Raw genomic sequence first — 21491 nt, 5'->3', positions numbered from 1 at the left:
TTATATAAGCTATCGGGCCGAATAGATCTATGGGAGTAGCTCAAGCGGCCTGTCGGTCATCATGATGTTCTTGTGTGGATGATGGGTTCCAACTTGCTATCCTGCTTGACATGCGCTATAGACCCTGTCTTTCTCAAAATGAACATTGGTTAGTCCTAAAATGTGCTCTCCCTTTAGAAGCTTGTGAAGATTCTTCATCCCAACATGGGCTAGTCGGCGATGCCAGAGCCAACCTATATTAGTCTTAGCAATTAAGCAAGTATCGAGTTCAGCTCTATTAAAATCAACCAAGTATAGCTGACCTTCTAATACTCCCTTAAAAGCTACTGAATCATCACTTCTTCTAAAGACAGTAACACCTATATCCGTAAAACGACAGTTGTAACCCATTTTGCATAATTGAGATACAGAAAGCAAATTATAATATAAAGAATCTACAAGAAAAACATTGGAAATGGAATGGTCATGTGATATAGCAGTTTTATTAAGTCCTTTGACCAAACCTTGATTTCCATCCCCAAATGTGATAGCTCTTTGGGGATCTTCGTTTTTCTCGTAGGAGGAAAACATGTTTTTCTCCCCTGTCATGTGGTTTGTGCATCCGCTATCAATTATCCAACTTGAGCCCTTGGATGCATAAACCTGCAAAACAATTTAGGCCTTGTTCTTAGGTACCCAAACAGTCTTGGGTCCTTTCACATTAGAAACAAGCACCTTGGGTACCCAAACATATGTCTTTGACCCCTTGTGTTTTCCCCCAGCATATTTGGCAACTACTTTGCCTGATTTGTTAGTTAAAACATATGATGCATCAAAACTCTTAAATGAAATATTAGGCTCATTTGATGCAGTAGGAGAATTCTTTTTAGGCAATTTAACATGGGTTGATTGCCTAGAGCTAGAAGCCTCGTTCTTATACATAAAAGCATGGTGTGAAACATTACGAGGTTTCCTAGCATGAATTCTCCTAATCTTATGCTCAGGATAACCAGCAGGATATAAAATATAGCCCTCGTTATCCTGAGCCATGGGAGCCTTGCCCTTAACAAAATTAGACAATCTTTTGGGGGGCATTAAGCTTGACATTGCTTCCCTGTTGGAAACCAATGCCATCCTTAATGCTAGGGCGTCTCCCACTATAGAGCATGCTTCTAGCAAATTTAAATTTTTCATTTTCAATTTCATGCTCATTGATTTTAGTAGTTAGTTGTGCTATATGATCATTTTGTTGTTTAATCAAAGCAAGGTGATCATGAATAGCATCAACATTAATGCCTCTACATCTAGTACAAATAGCAACATGTTCAATAGTAGATGTAGAGGGTCTGCAAGATTTTAATTCATCAATCTTAGCATATAAAATAGCATTCTCGTTTCTAAGACTGGAAATAGAATCATTGCAAACATTCAAATCTTTAGCCTTTGAAATTAAATTAGCATTCTCAGTTTTAAGGCTAGAAATTGATTCATTCTTATCAATCTTAGCAATTAAACTAGCATTTTAAATTCTAAGATTGGCAATTGAATCATGGCAAACATTTGATTTTTCAACCTTAGCAATTAAACTAACATTCTCAGTTCTAAGGTTGGAAATAGTGTCATGGCAAATGCTAAGCTCCTTAGTCAAATTTTCATTTTTCTCTACTTCCTGAGCATAAGCATTCTTTACCTTAACATGCTTTTTATTTTCCTTAATAAGGAATTCCTCTTGGCTATCCAAAAGTTCATCCTTCTCATGAATAGCATCTATCAATTCATTCAATTTTTCTTTCTGTTGCATGTTAAGGTTGGCAAAAAGGGTAAGCAAATTATCCTCATCTTCACTAGAGCTACCCTCCTCACTAGAAGTTGTGTATTTAGTGGAGGCTCTAGATTTTACCTTCTTCCTTTGGCTGTCCTTTGCCATGAGGCACTTGTGGCCGACGTTACGGAAGAGAAGACCTTTGTTGACGGCGATGTTGGCGGCATCCTCGTCGGAGGAGGAGTCGGTGGAGCTCACGTCGGAGTCCCATTCCCGACACACGTGGGCATCGTCGCCCTTCTTCTTGTAGTATCTCTTCTTCTCCTTCTTCTTCCCCCTCTTATCGTCGCCCATGTCACTATCACTAGAAATAGGACATTTTGCAATAAAATGACCTGGCTTACCACACTTGTAGCATACCCTTTTGGAACGGGGCTTGTAATCTTTCCCCTTTCTTTGCTTGAGGATTTGGCGAAAGCTCTTGATGATGAGCGCCATCTCCTCGTTGTCTAGCTTGGAGGCGTCGACGAGGAGCCTACTTGATGTAGACTCTTCTTTCTTCTCCTCCGTTGCTTTGAATGCAACGGGTTGCACCTCGGGTCTAGAGGTGCCGCCGTGCTCTAAGTTGACGATTTGTTTGGAGCCTTTGATCATCAATTCAAAGCTCACAAACTTTCCTATAACCTCCTCGGGATACATTAGCTTATATCTAGGATCACCACGTATTAATTGAACTTGCGTAGGATTGTGAAAAACGAGTGATCTTAGAATAACCTTGGCCATTTCATGGTCATCCCATTTGGTGCTCCCGAGGTTGCGCACTTGGTTCACCATGGTATTTAGCCGGTTGTACATGGCCTGCGACTCTTCCCCATGGTTGAGGATGAATCGACCGAGCTCTCCCTCGATCGTCTCCCTTTTGGTGATCTTGGTCACCTCGTCCCCTTCATGTGCGGTCTTGAGGACGTCCCAAATATCTTTGGCGGTCTCTAACCCATGCACTTTGTTATACTCCACTCGACTTAAAGAGGCGAGGAGTATAGTAGTTGCTTGAGAGTTAAAGTGTCGTATTTGGGCGACTTCGTCCGAGTCATAATCCTTATTTGTAACACCCTGATTTTAGGGGTATAAAATTTATTTCTATTTATCACCCAAAATCATGTGTTACTCTTCCTTTTCTCACTCTAGGTTTTCTCTCTCTAGATTCTTTCTCTCTTTTTCCTTTTGATTAGAAATATCTTAAACTAGTGGAAGTTAATTATTTATTTTTACCAAAACCTTATGAGTCATGACATGTTGCATCATGCTAAGCTTAAAATATTCTTTGAAGTGTTGCATAAGTCTGAATTTATTTGAATTTGAAACCTAGTTTGAATTTGGATTTGAAAACCCTATAGAAAAAGAAATAGAGAAGGAATTAGAAAATCCAGACAAAAAGAAAAGGAGAAAGCAGCCCAGTCGGCCCACTAAGCGAGCCAGGCCGCGTGCCCGCGCGCCCGCGCCGCCTGACAGGCGGACCCCGCCTGTCAGCGGCAGTTATCCCTCGCGCGCGCCCTCCCTCTCTCGCTTGCTGCCCAGTGGGGCCGATCTATCGGCACCAGTTTCCTTCGCCCGTTCTCTCTCTCTCTCTCTCTCTCTCTCTCTCTCTCTCGCGAGCCCGGTTCGCCAGCCGCTGAGCCGTTGCCCCGCGCGTCCCCTCTTCTCTCTCTGCGCCGTGGGCCTGCCCTGTCAGTTCCGCCCCTCTGCGCTCGCCATGGACCGGCGCGTGCGCACTCATGCACGTCGCCGAATTTCTCGGCCACGATGCCCGACCACGACGCCCGGCTCCCTTTTTAGATCCCCGCCAGTGCCCCGCGCACACCCCTCGCCTCATTTCGCTCGACTTCACCCTTTCTCGCACTCTGCCCACGCCGCCAGCCACCGTCGGAGACCCGTGCCCGTGTTCTCGGCCATCTAGCTCACCGGAGATCGCTCCAAGCCTCCCCGAGCTCTGCCCCGAGGTTAGACACTCGTCCCCGTGCCCAATTTCCCCTATTGTGCCCTGTGTTCGGCCAATTTCGTCTTCGCCGGTGCTCGGCCGCGGTGGTCCGCTGTGCTCGCGCGGTGGCCGGCCGATGTAGCCCTGTCTAGTTCACTGGAGTAGTTCCCTGTGTCGCCCCTGCCTCTGCTGAAGTTAGTCAAGGTCTTAGCATGCCCTAAGTCCCCTCCCCGTGGTCGGAATGGCTCACCGGAGTTTCTCCGGCCCGTCCGAGGCCTTCTCACCGCCGTTCTCCCCTCTCTGCCCGTGGACTCGTGGTCCTTTCCCCGCCATCGAGTTCGCCGTGGCACCCTCTTCCCCTCTGCCCAACTCCGGTGACCTGGAGCCACCCTAGCTCGCGCCTGCCTCAACTCCGGTGACCTCACCGCCGCGGAGAGGAGCGACGCCGCTTCGTGCACGTCTGTTTCCCCGGTCTGATTTCCCCTCCGTCCGATCTCGATCGAACGACTCGGACCCCAGGATACCGCTTCGCGCCCGCGTGCCCTGATGCCCTGGCCCACCTGTCAGCGCCCAAACCCCCCTGGCGCTGGGCCCGCTCGGTCAGCGCGCTCTCCCCCTCTGTCGCTAACACTCCCTGGCCCGCTTGTTAGTGCTCGCCTGCCCACGCGCGCGCCCTCGGCCGCAGATCTAATCTCGGTCGTCGGTTTCTAATCTAGCGTAGTTTTATTAAAGAGACCTTCGGTTTATTGAAAATCAACCCGCCAACCCTGGTTTTCGCGCGCAGACCCCTGTAATCTTGCAGATTTAGCCCTGGACTTTTAAATATTCACAGAACTAGCCCTAATTTCATATTTTGAATTCCCAAACTTGTTTATTTCATAACTTTTGCATATGAACTCCAAATTTAGTGATTCAAATTGTAAAATGTTCATATAATTATTCTCTATTTAAATAAAATGGTTTCACTTACTGTCTGCACATTCTAAATTTTTATGATTGAATATGAACTAATATACATGTAGTTTTATTTATTTAATAAAATAAATAAAAGGAGAACCTTAGAGATTTAAACTTGTTCAAGTTTGTGAGATTAATAATATGTATTACATAAGTTCATCCCTGTTCTAAATTTTAGGTCACCATAAAATGAATTAATCTATGATTATGTACTTAACACTTAGGGAAATAATAATCTATTTTCAAATAAAGTTAATGTATGCCATAGTTTATGTTATACTTTGAATTCATTATCCCTTGTGTAGTATTATGTCTTTTTAAGATGTGTTCCAATGTTTGTAAATGTTTGGTGTGATGTTCATTTGTACTTTCCAAATGTATCGAATGCATGCTCGCTTTATTTAGACAACGAGCAGTCCGAGGTTCCTGAGTGTGTTGTTGGAGACCTCCCTGAGCAACAACCTGGTGAAGGCAAGTATCCTCTATCCTATTATGTCCTACATACTTTATGATTCACTGTCCCGCATTACTTTATGAAACCTAAGGATTGACTAGTCTGTATTCACTTATCCTTGTTTACTTTTTGGGTTACCATGGTTAGCATGTTGGTATTGCCTTAACTTAATCAATGAACATGATGTGAATATTTATGATATGATACTGTTATCCTGATTATGTGGATGATCTTGTGATACCTTAGGGGGCTTAGGACTTTTCCTGAGTACCTCTCCGTAAGGACCTGTTCGTGGAGTGACCACCCGGGATAACAGTACAACCATGAGGGTGGAATGGGACGCCATTAGCTGATTACTTAGATGAACCTGGGGGTGTAGTTGGCTTTGCCGGATGGCCATCAATGGGGGCCGGGGCGTAGTGCTCGCTCTGCCAAGGTTGGGGTGCAGAGGTTCTTTCGATTTGGTTTTGTTAGTCACCCACCTTGGGGAGGTGTACTGCGTTTGTACGACTGGCGAAACCTAACGAGCAGCTATGCACCAGGGGAGTCTTTGTAAAGGCTACGTAGTGTATCCCTGGCCATTCACCTTGGTAGTGAAGATCGGGTCTGTACAACCCAGGCTGGAAAGGGATCACGACTTGTGGGTAAAGTGTACAACCTCTGCAGAGTGTTAAAAACTGGTATATCAACCGAGCTCACGTTTAAGAGAAGCCTTGGGATCCTCTTTGATTAGAAGAACTTTGGATACTATTATGTGATGATTAACAATGATGTTATAAAATCTGATCTCTGGTATTTCCTCTTTTGAGGGAGTACTTCTGGGTAATAACTGGGTTTATTACTAAAACTTGGCTCTACTAATAATAATAAATATTTTACCAACTAAAAGCAACTGCTTGACCTCAAACTCCATATACAGCTAGTCCACTTTAGCCAAACGGGACATTTGCTGAGTACGTTGATGTGTACTCACCCTTGCTTTACACACCACCCCCACCCCAGGTTGTCCCCAGTGTGCTCAGTGCTTAGGAGGTGATGCTGGCAACATGGATGACTTCGAGGAGTTCCAGGAATATGACGAGTTCTAGTTCTTTCTTAGTGGCAAACCCCCAGTCAGCTGCCTGTGTAGGCTTAGCATCTACTTTTCGTATTTCCGCACTTTGATAATTATGTTGCACAGTGGTTATGTAATAGACTCTGTGGATGTCTTGGACATCTTGATGTAATCAAATACCTTTCCGCTATTTATTCCGAGCATTGTGTGATGATGTCCAATTATGTAATCGTTGTGTACGTGAGTTTCTGATCCTGGCACATACATGGTTCACATTCGGTTTTCCTTCCAAAACTGGGTGTGACATTATCCCCCACCTGTGGTACCTGCGCTCCATACTCAACAACATTCCATATGCTTTCATGGAGTGAGGTTAGATGACCTTTCATTTTAACACTCCACATAGAATAATCTTCACCATAAAAAATTGGTGGTTTGCCTAATGGAATGGAAAGTAAAGGAGCGCGTTTAGAAATGCGGGGATAGCGTAGGGGGATCTTACTAAACTTCTTGTGCTCATGGCGCTTAGAAGTGACGGACGCGGCGTCGGAGCCAGAGGTGGAGGGCGACGAAGAGTCGGTCTCGTAGTAGACCACTTTCTTCATCTTCTTCTTCTTGTCGCCACTCCGATGCGACTTGACGCGGGGAGGTGATTCCTCCCTTCCTTTAGTGTCGGTCTCCCTTGATGGAGCCTTCCCATGGCTTGTGGCCGTTTCCATCTCCCTCTTGGAGGATCCTCCCGACATCACTTCGAGTGGTTAGACTCTAAATGAAGTACCGGGCTCCAATACCAATTGAAAGTCGCCTAGAGGGTGGGGATGGATAGGCGAAATCTGAAATTTATAACTTAATCCACAAACTACAAGCTGGGGTTAGCGTTAGAGCGAATATCAAGTCCAGAAGAGAGGGGGAAACAAATCAATCAAGAAATAAAGCGGATGACACGGTGATATGTTTTACCGAGGTTCGGTTCTAAAGAACCTAGTCCTCGTTGAGGTGGTCACAAAGACCAGGTCTCTTTCAACTCTTTCCCTCTCTCAAACGGTCACTTAGACCGAGTGAGGCTTCTTCCTTAATCTCACGGGTCACTTAGACCTTGCAAGGACCACCACACAATTGATGTCTCTTGCCTCGCTTACAAAGCACTTGAGAGTAAGAAGTGAGAAAGAAAAGAAAGCCAAGCCAAGCAAACAAGAGCAACAAAGAAACACAAATGATCCCTTCACAAGTTCTAATGCGCTAGAGTTGAATCGAGAACTTTGAATTGTGTCTTTGGAGTGGAGTCTATTGCTCTTGTATTGAATGAGGAGTGTTGAATGCTTGGATGGTTGGTGGAGGTGGTTGGGGGGTATTTATAGCCCTCAACCACCAAAACAACCGTTGGGGTGGCTGCTGTCGATGGGCGCACCGGACACTGTCCGGTGCGCCAGCCACGTCACCCAACCGTTAGAGTTCTAACGCAGTCGACCGTTGGAGCGCTGACTTCTGGTGGCACCAGACAGTCCGGTGCCGCACCGGACAAGCACTGTTCACTATCCGGTGCGCCTCTGACCTCTGCTTTGACTTCTGTCGCGAACTGTAGCGCTGTCAGGGCACTATGCAGTCGACCGTTGCGCTGGTAGCCGTTGCTCCGTTTGGTGCACCGGACAGTCTGGTGGCACACCGGACAGTCCGGTGAATTATAGCAGAGTGGCGCTGGAGAAATCCGAAGCTGGCGAGTTCACAGCTGTACGGTCCTGGTGCACCGGACACTGTCCGGGGGCACACTGGACAGTCCGGTGTGCCAGGCCAGGGCACTTTTCGGTTTCTTTTGCTCCTTGAATTTGAACCCTAACTTGATCTTTTATTGGTTTGTGTTGAACCTTTATGCACCTGTAGAATATATAATTTAGAGCAAACTAGTTAGTCCAGTCATTTGTGTTGGGCATTCAACCACCAAAATTATTTATAGGAAAAGGTTAAACCCTATTTCCCTTTCAGAAACGATCGAGGGAGAGCTCGATCGATTCGTCCTCAACAAAGGGGAAGAGCCGCAAGCCATGTATAACCGGCTCAAGACGATGGTCAATCAAGTGTGCAACCTCGGGAGCACAAAATGGGATGACCATGAAATGGTCAAGGTTATTCTTAGATCCATCGTATTTCATAATCCTACTCAAGTTCAATTGATACGTGGGGATCCTAGATACAAGCAGATGTCTCCCGAGGAGGTGATTGGCAAGTTTGTGAGCTTTGAACTTATGATCAAAGACTCCAAACGCATTGTCAACTTGGAGCAAGACGCCACCTCCACACTCGAGGTGCAACCCGTTGCATTTAAGACAACGGAAGAAAAGAAGGAGAAGTCTACACCAAGTAGGCTTCCAATCGATGCCTCCAAGCTCGACAATGAGGAAATGGCGCTCATTATCAAGAGCTTTCGCCAAATCCTCAAGCAAAGGAGGGGGAAGGACTACAAGCCCCGCTCCAAAAGGGTGTGCTACCGGTGTGGTAAGTCCGATCACTTTATCGCTAAATGTCCATATTCTAGTGAAAGTGACAGGGACGAAGATAAGAAGGGGAAGAAGGAGAAGAAGATATACTACAAGAAGGGCGGCGAGGCACACATGGGGCGGGAATGAGACTCCGACGAGAGCTCCACCAACTCCTCTTCGAATGAGGACGCCGCCAACATCGCCGTCAACAAGGGCCTCATCTTCCCCAACATCGGGCACAAGTGTCTCATGGCTAAGGACGGCAAAAAGAAGAAGGTACACTCTAGAGCCACACCCAAATATACCACATCTAGTGATGAGGGTAGCTCTAGTGAAAATGAAGATGATTTAGTTTCTCTCTTTGCCAACCTCACCATGGACCAAAAGAAAAAGGTTAAATGAATTAATTGAAACCATTAACAAGAAGGATGATCTCTTGGAATGCCAAGAGGACTTGCTCGTTAAGGAAAATAAGAAATCTGTTAGATTGAAGAATGCTTATGCTCTAGAAGTAGAAAAGTGTGAAAACTTAACTAGAGAGCTTAGCATGTGCAATGATTCAATTTCTAATCTTAGAATTGAGACTGATAATTAAAATGCTAAGATTGATGAATTGAGTATTTGCAAAGCATCTACATCTACTGTTGAAAATGTTACCATTTGTACTAGATGTAGAGACATTAATGTTGAAGCTATTGATGATCACCTTGCTATGATTAAACAACAAAATGATCACATAGCTACATTAAATGCCAAAATTGCCAAGCATGAACTTGAAAATGAAAAGTTTAAATTTGCTAGAAGCATGCTCTATAATGGGAGACGCCCTGGCATTAAGGATGGTATTGGTTTCCAACAGGGGAACCAAAACAACACCAAGCTTAATGCCCCCAAGAAATTGTCAAACTTTGTTAAGGGTAAGGCTCCCATGGTTCATGATAGAGAGGGTTATATTTTAAACTATCCTAAGCATAAAATTAGGAAAATTCATGCTAGAAAACCTCACAATGTTTCTCACCATGCATTTATGTATAAAAATGAGGCTTCTAGTTCTAGGCATACCACTAATGTTAAAATGCCTAAGAAGAAAATTCCTAATGCATCAAATGAGCATGTCATTTTATTTAAGACTTTTGATGCTTCTTATGTTTTAACTAACAAATCTAGCAAAGTAGCTACCAAATATGTTGGGGGCAAAGACAAGAGTCCAAAGACTTGTGTTTGGGTACCCAAGGTGCTTGTTTCTAATGTCAAAGGACCCAAGACCGTTTGGGTATCTAAGAACAAGGCCTAAACTTGTTTTGTAGGTTTATACATCCGATGGATCAAGTTGGATAATCGATAGTGGGTGCACAAACCACATGACAGGGGAGAAAAGGATGTTCTCATATGAGAAAAACGAAGATCCCTAAAGAGCTATCATATTCAGGGATGGAAATCAAGGTTTGGTCAAAGGTTTGGGTAAAATTGCTATATCCACTGACCATTCCATTTCTAATGTTTTTCTTGTAGATTCTTTAGATTACAATTTGCTTTCTGTTTCTCAATTATGCAAAATGGGCTACAACTGTCTATTTACTAATGTAGGTGTTACTGTCTTTAGAAGAAGTGATGATTCAATAGCATTTAAGGGAGTGTTAGATATTCAGCTATACTTAGTTGATTTTAATGATAAAAAAGCTGAACTAGACACTTGCTTAATTGCTAAGACTAATATGGGCTGGCTCTGGCATCGCCGACTTGCCCATGTTGGAATGAAGAATCTTCATAAGCTTCTAAAGAGAGAGCACATTTTAGGACTAACAAATGTTCATTTTGAGAAAGACAGGATTTGTAGCGCATGTCAAGCAGGAAAGCAGGTTGGAGTTCATCATCCACACAAGAACATCATGATGACTGACAACCCGCTTGAGCTGCTCCACATGGACCTACTCGACCCGATCGCTTATATAAGCATCGACATGAGTAAGTACTATCTAGTTATTGTGGATGATTATTCTTGCTTCACTTGGGTATTATTTTTGCAGGAAAAAATCTCAAACCCAAGAGACCTTAAAGAGATTCTTGAGACGAGCTCAAAATGAGGTCAGATTGAGAATAAAAAAGATTAGAAGCAATAATGGAACAGAGTTCAAGAATTCCCAAATTGAAGGTTTTCTTGAGGAAGAGGGCATCAAGCATGAGTTCTCTTCTCCCTACACACCTCAACAAAATGCTGTAGTGGAGAGGAAGAATAGAACTCTATTGCATATGGCGAGGACCATGCTTGACGAGTACAAGACACCAGACCAGTTTTGGCTGAGGCGATTAACACCGCTTGCTAATCCATCAACCGGTTATATCTTCACCGAATCCTCAAGAAGACATCATATGAACTCATCACTGGTAAAAAGCCCAATGTTTCATATTTTAGCGTCTTTGGGAGCAAATGCTTTATTCTTATTAAAAGAGGTAGAAGTTCTAAATTTGCTCCTAAAGCAGTAGAAGGCTTTTTATTAGGTTATGACTCAAACACAAGGGCATATAGAGTCTTCAACAAATCCACTGGATTAGTTGAAGTTTCTTGTGACATTGTGTTTGATGAGACTAATGGCTCCCAAGTGGAGCAAGTTGATCTTGATGAATTAGATGATGAAAAGGCTCCATGCATCGCGCTAAGGAACATGTCCATTGGTGACGTGTGTCCAAAAGAATATGAGGAGCCCACACAAGCACAAGATCAACCATCATCTTCCATGCAAGCATCTTCATCAACTCAGGATGAGGACAAGGCTCAAGAAGAAGAGGTCGAAGATCAAGACGATAAGCCACCTCAAGAGGAAGACATTGATCAAGGGGGAGATGAAGATGATCAAGACAAGGAAGATGATTAAGAAGTTAGGGATCAAAGACCGCCACACCCAAGAGTCCACCAAGCAATTCAAAGAGATCACCCCGTCAACTCCATTCTTGGTGATATTCACAAGGGGGTAACCACTAGATCTCGAGTTGCACATTTCTGTGAACATTACTCTTTTGTGTCTTCTATTGAGCCATATAGGATAGAGGATGCATTAAGAGATCCGGATTGGGTGGTGGCTATGCAAGAGGAGCTCAACAACTTCACAAGGAATGAGGTATAGCATTTAGTTCCACGTCCTAATCAAAATGTTGTAGGTACCAAATGGGTATTCCGCAACAAGCAAGATGAGCATGGTGTGGTGACAAGGAACAAAGCCCGACTTGTGGCAAAGGGATATTCACAAGTCAAAGGTTTGGATTTCGATGAAACTTATGCACCCGTAGCTAGGCTTGAGTCAATTCGTATATTACTTGCCTATGCTACTTACCATGGCTTCAAGCTTTATCAAATGGACGTGAAGAGTGCCTTCCTCAATGGACCTATCAAGGAAGAGGTCTATGTTGAGCAACCTCCCAACTTTGAAGACAGTGAGTACCCTAACCATGTGTATAAACTCTCAAACACGCTTTATGGGCTCAAACAAGCCCCAAAAGCAAGGTATGAATGCCTGCGAGATTTCCTTATCACTAATGGCTTTAAAGTCAGAAAGGTCGATCCTACTCTTTTCACTAAAACTGTTGCAAAGGACTTGTTTGTATGTCAAATTTATGTTGATGATATTATATTTGGGTCTACTACCAAGTCAACTTGTGAAGAGTTTAGTAGGATCATGATACAAAAATTCGAGATGTCTATGATATGGGAGTTGAAATATTTTCTTGGATTCCAAATCAAGCAACTCCAAGAGGGCACCTTCATCAGCCAAACTAAGTACATTCAAGACATACTTAAGAAGTTTGGAATGAAGAATGACAAACCCATCAAGACACCCATGGGAACAAATGGGCATCTCGACCTCGACACAGGAGGTAAATCCGTAGATCAAAAGGTATACCTGTCGATGATAGGTTCTTTACTCTACTTATGTGCATCTCGACCGGATATTATGCTTTCTGTATGCATGTGTGCAAGATTCCAGGCAAATCCTAAGAAAGTTCACCTTAGGGCCGTGAAAAGAATCATGCGATATTTAGTTTACACTCCTAAGTTTGGGCTTTGGTACCCCAAGGGATCTACATTTGATTTAATTGGATATTCCGATGCCGATTATGCAAGGTGTAAAATTGATAGAAAGAGCACATCATGGACTTGTCAGTTTATGGGAAGATCCCTGGTGTCATGGGCTTCAAAGAAACAAAATTCTGTAGCTCTTTCTACCGCCGAAGCCGAGTACATTACCGCAGGTCATTGTTGTGCGCAATTACTTTGGATGAGGCAAACCCTTAGGGACTATGGCTACAAATTGAGCAAAGTCTCTCTCCTATGTGATAATGAGAGTGCAATCTGCATGACGGATAAACCCGTTGAACACAATCGCACTAAGCACATACACATCCGGTATCACTTTTTGAGAGATCACCAACAAAAGGAGGATATTGAAATTGCTTATGTTAGCACACACAACCAATTAGTTGATATCTTTACTAAGCCACTTTGAAGAACGACTGCATGGCAACAAGAGGTTGACGACGACGTTCGCCGCCCGAGGTAGCAGTCCCATCAAAAGTTTAATGGATTCGTGGTATTCACACGACTTGGCTTCATAAAAATAGTTTTCTGATCGTAGAAATTGCAATTATAATACTATAACAAGGGCTAGTTTGGAACCCTATTTTTCTAAGGATTTTTCATTTTCTAAAGGAAATTTGATTCATTTTTTCTTGAAAAAATAGGAATCCTTTGGAAAAATGGAGTTTCCAAACTAGTCTTAACAGTTGTATCTTTGGATTTTTGCTATCGGTGCATGGCTTAAGCCTTTAACCCCTTCAAATCCGGTCGGCCCCACCACCGCCGATGTTCGTGCTCCAATCAATCATTCGACTCGACATAAGCAGCTGCACAGTGCACAATCATGAAGCCCATCTCATCGTAGATGCACAGTGCTAACTGCCAACCATTCCTCATACTCAACTCCTATTTACTCTTTAACCGAACTGTTTTACTTTTTAACATTAGTTTTTTGGAGTTTTAAAAAATACTACCACAATAATATTGTTATCAGATAATTAAATTTGAAAATAATTAATTTCATAGTTAAAGCACAGATTAACAAAGCAGAGGGAGATTAAAGCCTCCTCGCATGGGACGTGGATCGCCTGACTTAGCGTTTTTACTGCACCGGCTTGCAGTACAGCTACATCCACCGTTCCTTGCATCCAACGCTTGGTAGCGTTCTGTTGGGAGAAGTACAGCTATATCCAAAATACATGTGACACTGGCTATAAAACTGATGTGCAGAAGAACAGGACGCATTGGGGGATTGCAGATTTTGGATCTCTATACTTCTGAATTGTATTTAATCTGTTGCTTAATTGTTTGGTCTGTTCGCCGACATGGCTCCCAATAATCCTTTTTTTATGCTACCAGTTTGAAGAGTGCAAAACATGCTAATCCCTTAGTTCTCTTTGCAATCAGTGGTAGGAGCATCTTACCAGAAAACGAATGCCCAGAAATCATAATTGAGATGGCTAAATCCATGTATAAGTTCTCGAGTTATGGTCACATGTTACAAAATAAAATCAAGATGTTCACTTCAGCTTATTCTAGCTATTGCTGCAGCACCCACCACAAACAACTTTCTACTATATACAACAAAATATGAAGCAGCAACAGCCTCAACCAAAAGAAGCAGAACTGAACATGCCAAGCATCACCATTCAGCTAACACATTCGTCAGAACACATTATCCAAAATTACTACTCTTAAATATAAGCTTCATTACGCCAACAGTTCTTCAGCATTAAGATCATTACTTGAACTCTGAAAAAACAAAAATAACAAGTCAATACTCTGTATGTTAACAACAATTTATAAATGTAGTATAAAAAAGATTACCATTAATAGTTGTGTGAATGAGCTGATGACATGATATTCTCCTAAATCCTTGCTGCTGTCCCAAAGTGCACTTCCGGCTGCTGCTTGCATTTGCACATCATTTTGTATCTATAAATAGAACAAAAAAAGACTGGTAAACTTGGCAGTGAAAATAATACACTTTCTAGCTTTTAGTCAGCAACATACCACTGATTTCTCTATTTCTGGTATACTTTTACTTCGTATTTTTTTATTTGTCTTGCGTTTCACCTCAAACCATTTTTTCTTTCTTCTAGCACTTTTTGTTGGAACCTCCTTTTTCTTGAACCGTGCACTGCTCAGTACATCATTTGGTGCCTGAACATTCTTTTCAACTTGATATATATTAGTAGTCTCTTGACTTGCACTTAGTTCTTCAACTTGCCTACCAAGACTGTCAAGTGTGTTGGCCACTAATATGAAGCTTTCCGAAGTGTTGATAACTTGATGTGCCAAATTAAAAAATTTATATGATAGAATTTTGTAGCGCCGCATGGCATTTAACTTTGGATTTTCAATTATGCTTCTTCCTTGCGTATCTTGTACAGTTTCATGCTTTGCCTCACGTGTCTAGCGCTTCAAAATATAGTGTGCCGGTAGTAACTTAACATTCATAATGTCAAGAACTTTCAAAGCATGAGCGCACAATATGCCACTGTTGTTGAATTGCTTGCAGGTGCATGTAACAGTTTCCTCCATGGGATTTCCAGTAACTCTATGCTCATCCTCAAATATTAATTCTTGATCAAGACTTGCAATGGCAACAAGGTATTCATTATTTCCTAACACTTCAATGCGTGATGCTATGGACCTCTCATATTCACTCTGGAAAGCTTCAAAAATAATGGGTGTGTACAACTTGCTTACTTGCAACAACATGGGTGTCATTACTTTAATTCTGGGTTGTTTTCTCCTAGAATCAAATTCTGCAAGTAGTTCCTTGTCTCTTTTGCCTTGCACTACCCTTTCAAAATGCCTTAGAAACCGAAGGATATCCAAATTTGCCTTCAAATGATTTTTCAAGTCATTATTTAGGCTCTCACTTAATTGTGTGCTTCTCATTCCTAGAGTGAAAACACCATTCATAAAACTGATGGCCCATTTTTCTTTCAACCTGTAGATACTATCCAACCAAGTTTTCTTTTGCACCTTGTTTCTCAAGATGAAAAATTCTGCTTCAAATTGTTCCTTATCCTCATATTCAAACATGCAAGCACTAAAGCTAGCCAAAATATTTGAGTCATCACATTTCTGTTCATTAGACAAATGTTTGATAGCGTTCTGCATGATATGAAATGTGCACAATCCATGCCATGCTTCTGTAAAGACTTCCTCCACAGCTTTTCCCATTGCAAAATCCTGATCAGTAAAGATTGTCCTAGGTTTCTTTCCATTGTGTGCTTGTACAAAGGTCTCAAATAGCCACTTGAAGGACTCATATGTCTCAGAATATAAAAGAACAGCACCAAAAATCACTGTTTCTCTAAAATGATTGAATCCAACGAAAACACCAAAAGACCTTGACTCCTTGTTAGTTCCAAAAGTAGTGTCAAAAGTGACAACATCACCAAAATGTGCATAATCAACCAACATTTTAGCATCAGCCCAAAACACATTTGTAATTTTTTCTTCACAATCCATTAGCAAAGTGTATTGAAATGAATGGTTCTCGGTAATTTTATCTTGAAAATACTTTAACATACTCCCAGCTTCTCCATATGCCATCTCACGCTCACGTTTGGTCCGCAAATAGTTTTTATGATCAAGACGTGTATAGCTCAGATTAAATGATCCACCAACTTGACGACTAGCTAACTCGTGTGCGGCTCTTGGCCCAATTCCAGAATCATCGGCGGTCTCAATTTCAAAAGCTTGTACTTCTGAGATTTTCCTTTGCGATACCATTAAATGTGAGGTCTCTGCCAAGTGAAGGTGATGGTTATGCTCCAGAAATAGCTCATATACTACATAACCCTCTCCCTCCATTTTAAGACACATGCGGACTTCACAATCAGTTCTAGTTTCAGCTCTAGGACATTTTACTAGATGATCTCTTTTGTCTCGTGCTCGATGACCTTCATTGGAACAAACATAACGACATGATGTAATTTTGCCATCAACCTTCCTTTTATTGTTGTACCTTTTTCTGACTGAGAATCCCATATAGCCTCCATACTCTACCCATAATTTCCAAGCCTGAACCTCATCTCTAAATTTCATCCCAACACACGGTTCCAAATTAAGCACGCCATTTTCTCTGAAATGATATGGAGAGACATTTAATAAGTGGAAAGAAATGTTTGGCGACAACACTACTACTTTAACCTTTGAAATTTGTAGCTAGTTTACTTTTAACTATGTGGACTCAGATTGACGTGAAAAAAATTCTGGAGGTATCATCACTTACGTTTTGGAACCATTCTGCTCTCCATTTGCCTTGTCCATCTTGTGGGCAGAACTTGATGGCTCGGATAGAACAACCTTCAACTCATTGACTCTTTTCGTGGTTGTGTCTTCTAATTTGATGCTTTGTTTTCTTTGGCCAGATATGAGAAGAAGGAACGTCCGAGAAAGAGAAAGGCAAGAGACAAATAGCTTATTTATTAGTTATGGCGGCAAAACAGAGTAGCAGTGTCCGGTTTCCCTCCAAAACTAATTCTGCGTGCATTGACATATTCTGGGCTGTGTTCCTGTTTTCCATTATTTCAGCCCATTGAAGTCCATAAAATTTGGTTAGGCAAGCAGGAGCGTTGGATGCAAGGAACGGTGGATGTAGCTGTACTGCAAGCCGGTGCAGTAAAAACGCTAAGTCAGGCGATCCACGTCCCCTCGCATGAGGGATGAGGGGGTGCCCTTGAACTGTGACAGGGAGCCAAACGTCCGTGTCCGGGGGGACATGGCGAGAGTGCAGTTAATTGTTGGAGGTGTTTCCCCCCATAAAATTCATTCTAAACTCGATTTACTAAAGATTATTTTTTATTTTGGAGATCCAAAGAGCCACTTTGTTGATTATTTTTTAATTATTGGCAAAGTTAAGTTTTTTTTGAGAAATTTGGTAACCTCACGTTTGAATCATTAGAATTGAATTCCATTCTAATAATAATAATTTTGACATATATCAATTAAGCTAATTCAGTTTTATACAAAATATATTTGTATACTATTATTAACAAGATGTCGGAGATATTTATGTACTATATTTTTACTATAGAGGAGTGAGACGAAGAGTGTCATGTAAATTACAGAGTAGAAACAAATTCTACTAGTGCATAAAATCATTTCTCATCCTTCAACCTCATAAATTTGATACAGGCTTATATCTGAACTTTGAAAAGTGGTGTAATGATAAATTCCAAACTAAATAAGTTATTTTATTGGGTAAATTCCAATTCATATAAAATAAAGGGATCCAAATGGCCCGTAAAGTTAATTCAGCATCGCGGGATCCGTACCAAATTGTGCGGCAGGCTGCATCATCCATGCAAGTCCCGCTCCGTTTACCCAATCACCCACCACCCTTGCAGCTTGCGCTGTGGCCCTGGCGCCCTGCCTTCTCTCTCGTGGCCTCTCTTTCTCGCCGCGCAACTGGGTGGGCGGTGGGCCGGTCAGGTTTTAGCCGGCGACGAGCACATTAGGTATGCCCACCCTTTCACTTCCCTGCTCGAGACCGAGCATCCCAAACCCCAAACCCCAAGATGTTTGGCTATTCATATTCGGATATGTTGTAATTACAAGATAATTAATACATGATGTGCATGAGGCACGCCTACTAACTTCGATTCTCTTCCTGCATGAACGACGACAGGTTCGCCCCTGCTCTCTGGAACCATGGGGACCTCTCCTCAGGATTCGCCTCTTTGGAAGCAAATCGACGACGCCGAGTAGTAAGATTCCTCTTCCCTTCTGCTCGGCCCTTGCTCCTTCCTGCCCACTGCGCCGTATTCTATCAGTGTCGTTTCTTAGGGTAGCTACTTTCCCGCCCTTGCTTGTCACTAGTTGATGAGTACCAATGTGATGGAATTACGATATCCTGAGTACAAATCTGTCATGAGCATATTGCTTCATTCAGTTTGGAACTGCAAAAGGAGGGGAAGCACGGAAGCACAATCTCATTGTTTGTTATGGTTGTTGCTATGATTGCCGAAATTTTAGAACCTCTTCTTTCCTGCCTGCTGATGATCGATGGAGCTGCAGAGTGCTTTCCATAATTCCATTATTTACCGTGCTTTTTCATGGCATAGCTGAGTATGCAAAAGGACATGTTTTATCTGAAAAGTAAGAAGTACGGTCAGCTGTTTCCTTACACTGTTACCATCCTCATGTCTCAGCTATCTAGTCAGTGGATCGTTCGAGCCAGCGTTGTTGACTGATTTATCTGTCGCTGATCAAATACGCACGGCTTCTCTGGAGAGCGCATGCTTGAATCAGCTGGGATGGTACTTGTACAGGCACTAAAAGAACTCAGGAGGTAAATCCTCCTCAATTTCTATTAATTTTTTTGTACCTTATACTTCCTGCCAGAACCAAATTCGGTATATTGCTACGTGCTGTAATGAGACAAACTGCCGATAATGAAAAAAGTGCCTAGATTTGCCAAATGGAAAGCATCACTTCCTACACACTGATGATGTAGAGATTCGCTGTGCTGAACACACACAGATCTGATGCCTATGGTTTTATCCTAACACGCTATGCTAAATGTTCCAGGACCCCTGAGATGTTTGTTCAGCTTAGGACGATGTTTGGTTCAGTGGCATCAGTACCTGCTAGAGTTTTCCTTACATGGTAACCGCTACTCAGAAGTCTCAGATACTTAGTATTACTTGTAATGCGTCCATCATTTTTCTGTATCAATGACCGCTATATTTCTCCTCATAGAGCTACCATTCAAGTGGCAGAAGGATCTGTATCTGACCTCAGACCAATCTTTGAGGAATACCTTGCTAATTGGAGATATTAGAATAATGAGGCTTATGTTTTGGATGGAGGAGGGCATGACAGCGCCTCAAATGGTTTTGTTGTTGCATCTGTTATGTCAACCGGGCAGTATTTTCAGGTGGCAGGATTGTATACAGTAACATTCCTCTGTCTTGTCTCTCAAGATAGTGAAACTGCTATCTCACGGGCAGAAAAGGCTGATCTGACTGAGCAAAGACGACAGGTATTGTTCTTGCAAACGTTGGTTAATAGCTCTAATACAACATGCTGAATCCAAATGTTCCATCATGCCAACTCAGGTCTATACCAGCTTGGGATCTTATAGGCTTCCAGATAATTTTTAAGTTAAACTAGGACTCTTTATATTTCCGAAACTGTTCCTTTTTTTCTGGATGAATTCCCACTACACTATGCTTGTTTTTCTCATTTCCAAATATTTCTCATGCTAAACTAGGACTCCCTATATTTCCAAAACCACTTGTTTCTGAATCCCTAGTATTCATGCTTCTCTCAGGCCTTGTTCGGTTAATCCCGTTACCCATGGATTAGATGATATTGGAAAAAATTAAGAAGTTTGACTTGCTTTGATTTTAAACCCACCCAATCTCACTCAATCCACATGGATTAAGAGCTAACCGAAAGCCCTCAGTAATTTTTACTTCTGCATTCTTTTTCCATCGAACTGTTCCTTAATATTCTACAGGACCTACTAAAAAAAGCTCCATGCAGTACGATTAGCTGCAAATAAAGAGCAGTCCACCGAGGAAGGGGTAGTAAAACAAACGGAAGAGAGGAACCTTGCTACTTCTACAAACGGCTGGACACCATCGCCACATGAGGATCCTCCAAATAGACAGCTCCTGTGTGCGAAGGGCTGAAAAGGGTCCTAGTGAAGTCTGCTCAACCATCCGAGCGCGTCGCAGATCAATTCGATCCGCTGTTCTGGTGGTTCCGTTCCATTCGCCTGAAGCTTGGGAAAACACATATTGTTCTACCAAGCGGCAAGTTAATGTTTCTCGTCTCGGTCTCGCTGCTGTTCTCGACTGTGTACGTGCTCCGAAGGAAAGCTGCTGGCTTGAAGAGGTAAAGAGCTTCTCAGTTGACAATATGATCCAAGGCACCCTGTCTGTTCTCATGCTTTGACAGTGAGAGAAGTGGAATTTTTGTGTATGAATCTGCTGAACAGGACCGTGTTCCAGCAAAGCTGCTTCTCTGCGACGAGCGTTCTTTGACGCGCTTGAGCTGGCGGTCTCTGTCCGGATGAACCCTCTAGCTGCCGTCCAACAGGTGCCACAAGGCCCTCGAGGAAGCCGGTTATGATGGAGTCCTTTATTGGAATTCGGCAGATGACCAGATTCTGTTTCGTGGAAAATGTAAATGCAAACACAACCGTGTGCTTAACGCAGCATGATAATGATCTGGGTCTTTTTCTCCGTGTGTCCATTACCACCTTTGAGGCTCAGGCTTATTAGAATACTCGCTGATTTCTGCACCATGCGAGGTCTCAACCCCTAGGCACCAAAACTATCGTCCGCTGTTTGTTCTTGTTCATGTGGGTTTAGTTTGACGATCCAAGCTACCCCTAACGGCTCAGTTCATAACTGGATGATTCCGCTTTCGCTATCAAGAAACCTTTCAGAAATCATTTGCAGAGTGATATGCTAGTGCTGCTACTATACAGTAGGATGAGTTACTAGAAGTTGCAGCTGTTTCTTCAGCAATGGCTCCCCAGAGTAAGATGTTGGACTTCAACCGGCGTTCACCTGTGCCGGAGAAGAAGCACTAGCTCACCCTCTCGGACGCACACACAAACTTCACACATGCACTGGCACAATTTCAGACGCAGGCAATTTGGAGCTGCGATAAGACGACTGCGTTTTCTGTGTTCTATTCCTCCTTTTATTTTAGGTACAGAGTACATGCAGGAAATCGTAAAAGGCTCCGAGCAATTCTCGATCGTGCGTTTGAGCGCGTCCATCCC

At 42.7% G+C, this 21491-nt stretch overlaps 1 pseudogene; it reads left to right on the top strand.

Moving 5' to 3' along the window:
• Positions 1 to 18031: 18031 nt before the first annotated feature.
• On the top strand, positions 18032 to 20930 carry LOC103629583 (protein APEM9-like; annotated as a pseudogene).
• The last annotated feature ends 561 nt before the right edge of the window (positions 20931 to 21491 follow it).

The sequence above is a fragment of the Zea mays genome, chromosome 6 (genome assembly GCF_902167145.1).
Source record: "Zea mays cultivar B73 chromosome 6, Zm-B73-REFERENCE-NAM-5.0, whole genome shotgun sequence".
In the NCBI taxonomy this organism is placed as follows: Eukaryota; Viridiplantae; Streptophyta; class Magnoliopsida; order Poales; family Poaceae; genus Zea; species Zea mays.
This window is presented reverse-complemented; position numbering and strand designations above follow the sequence as displayed.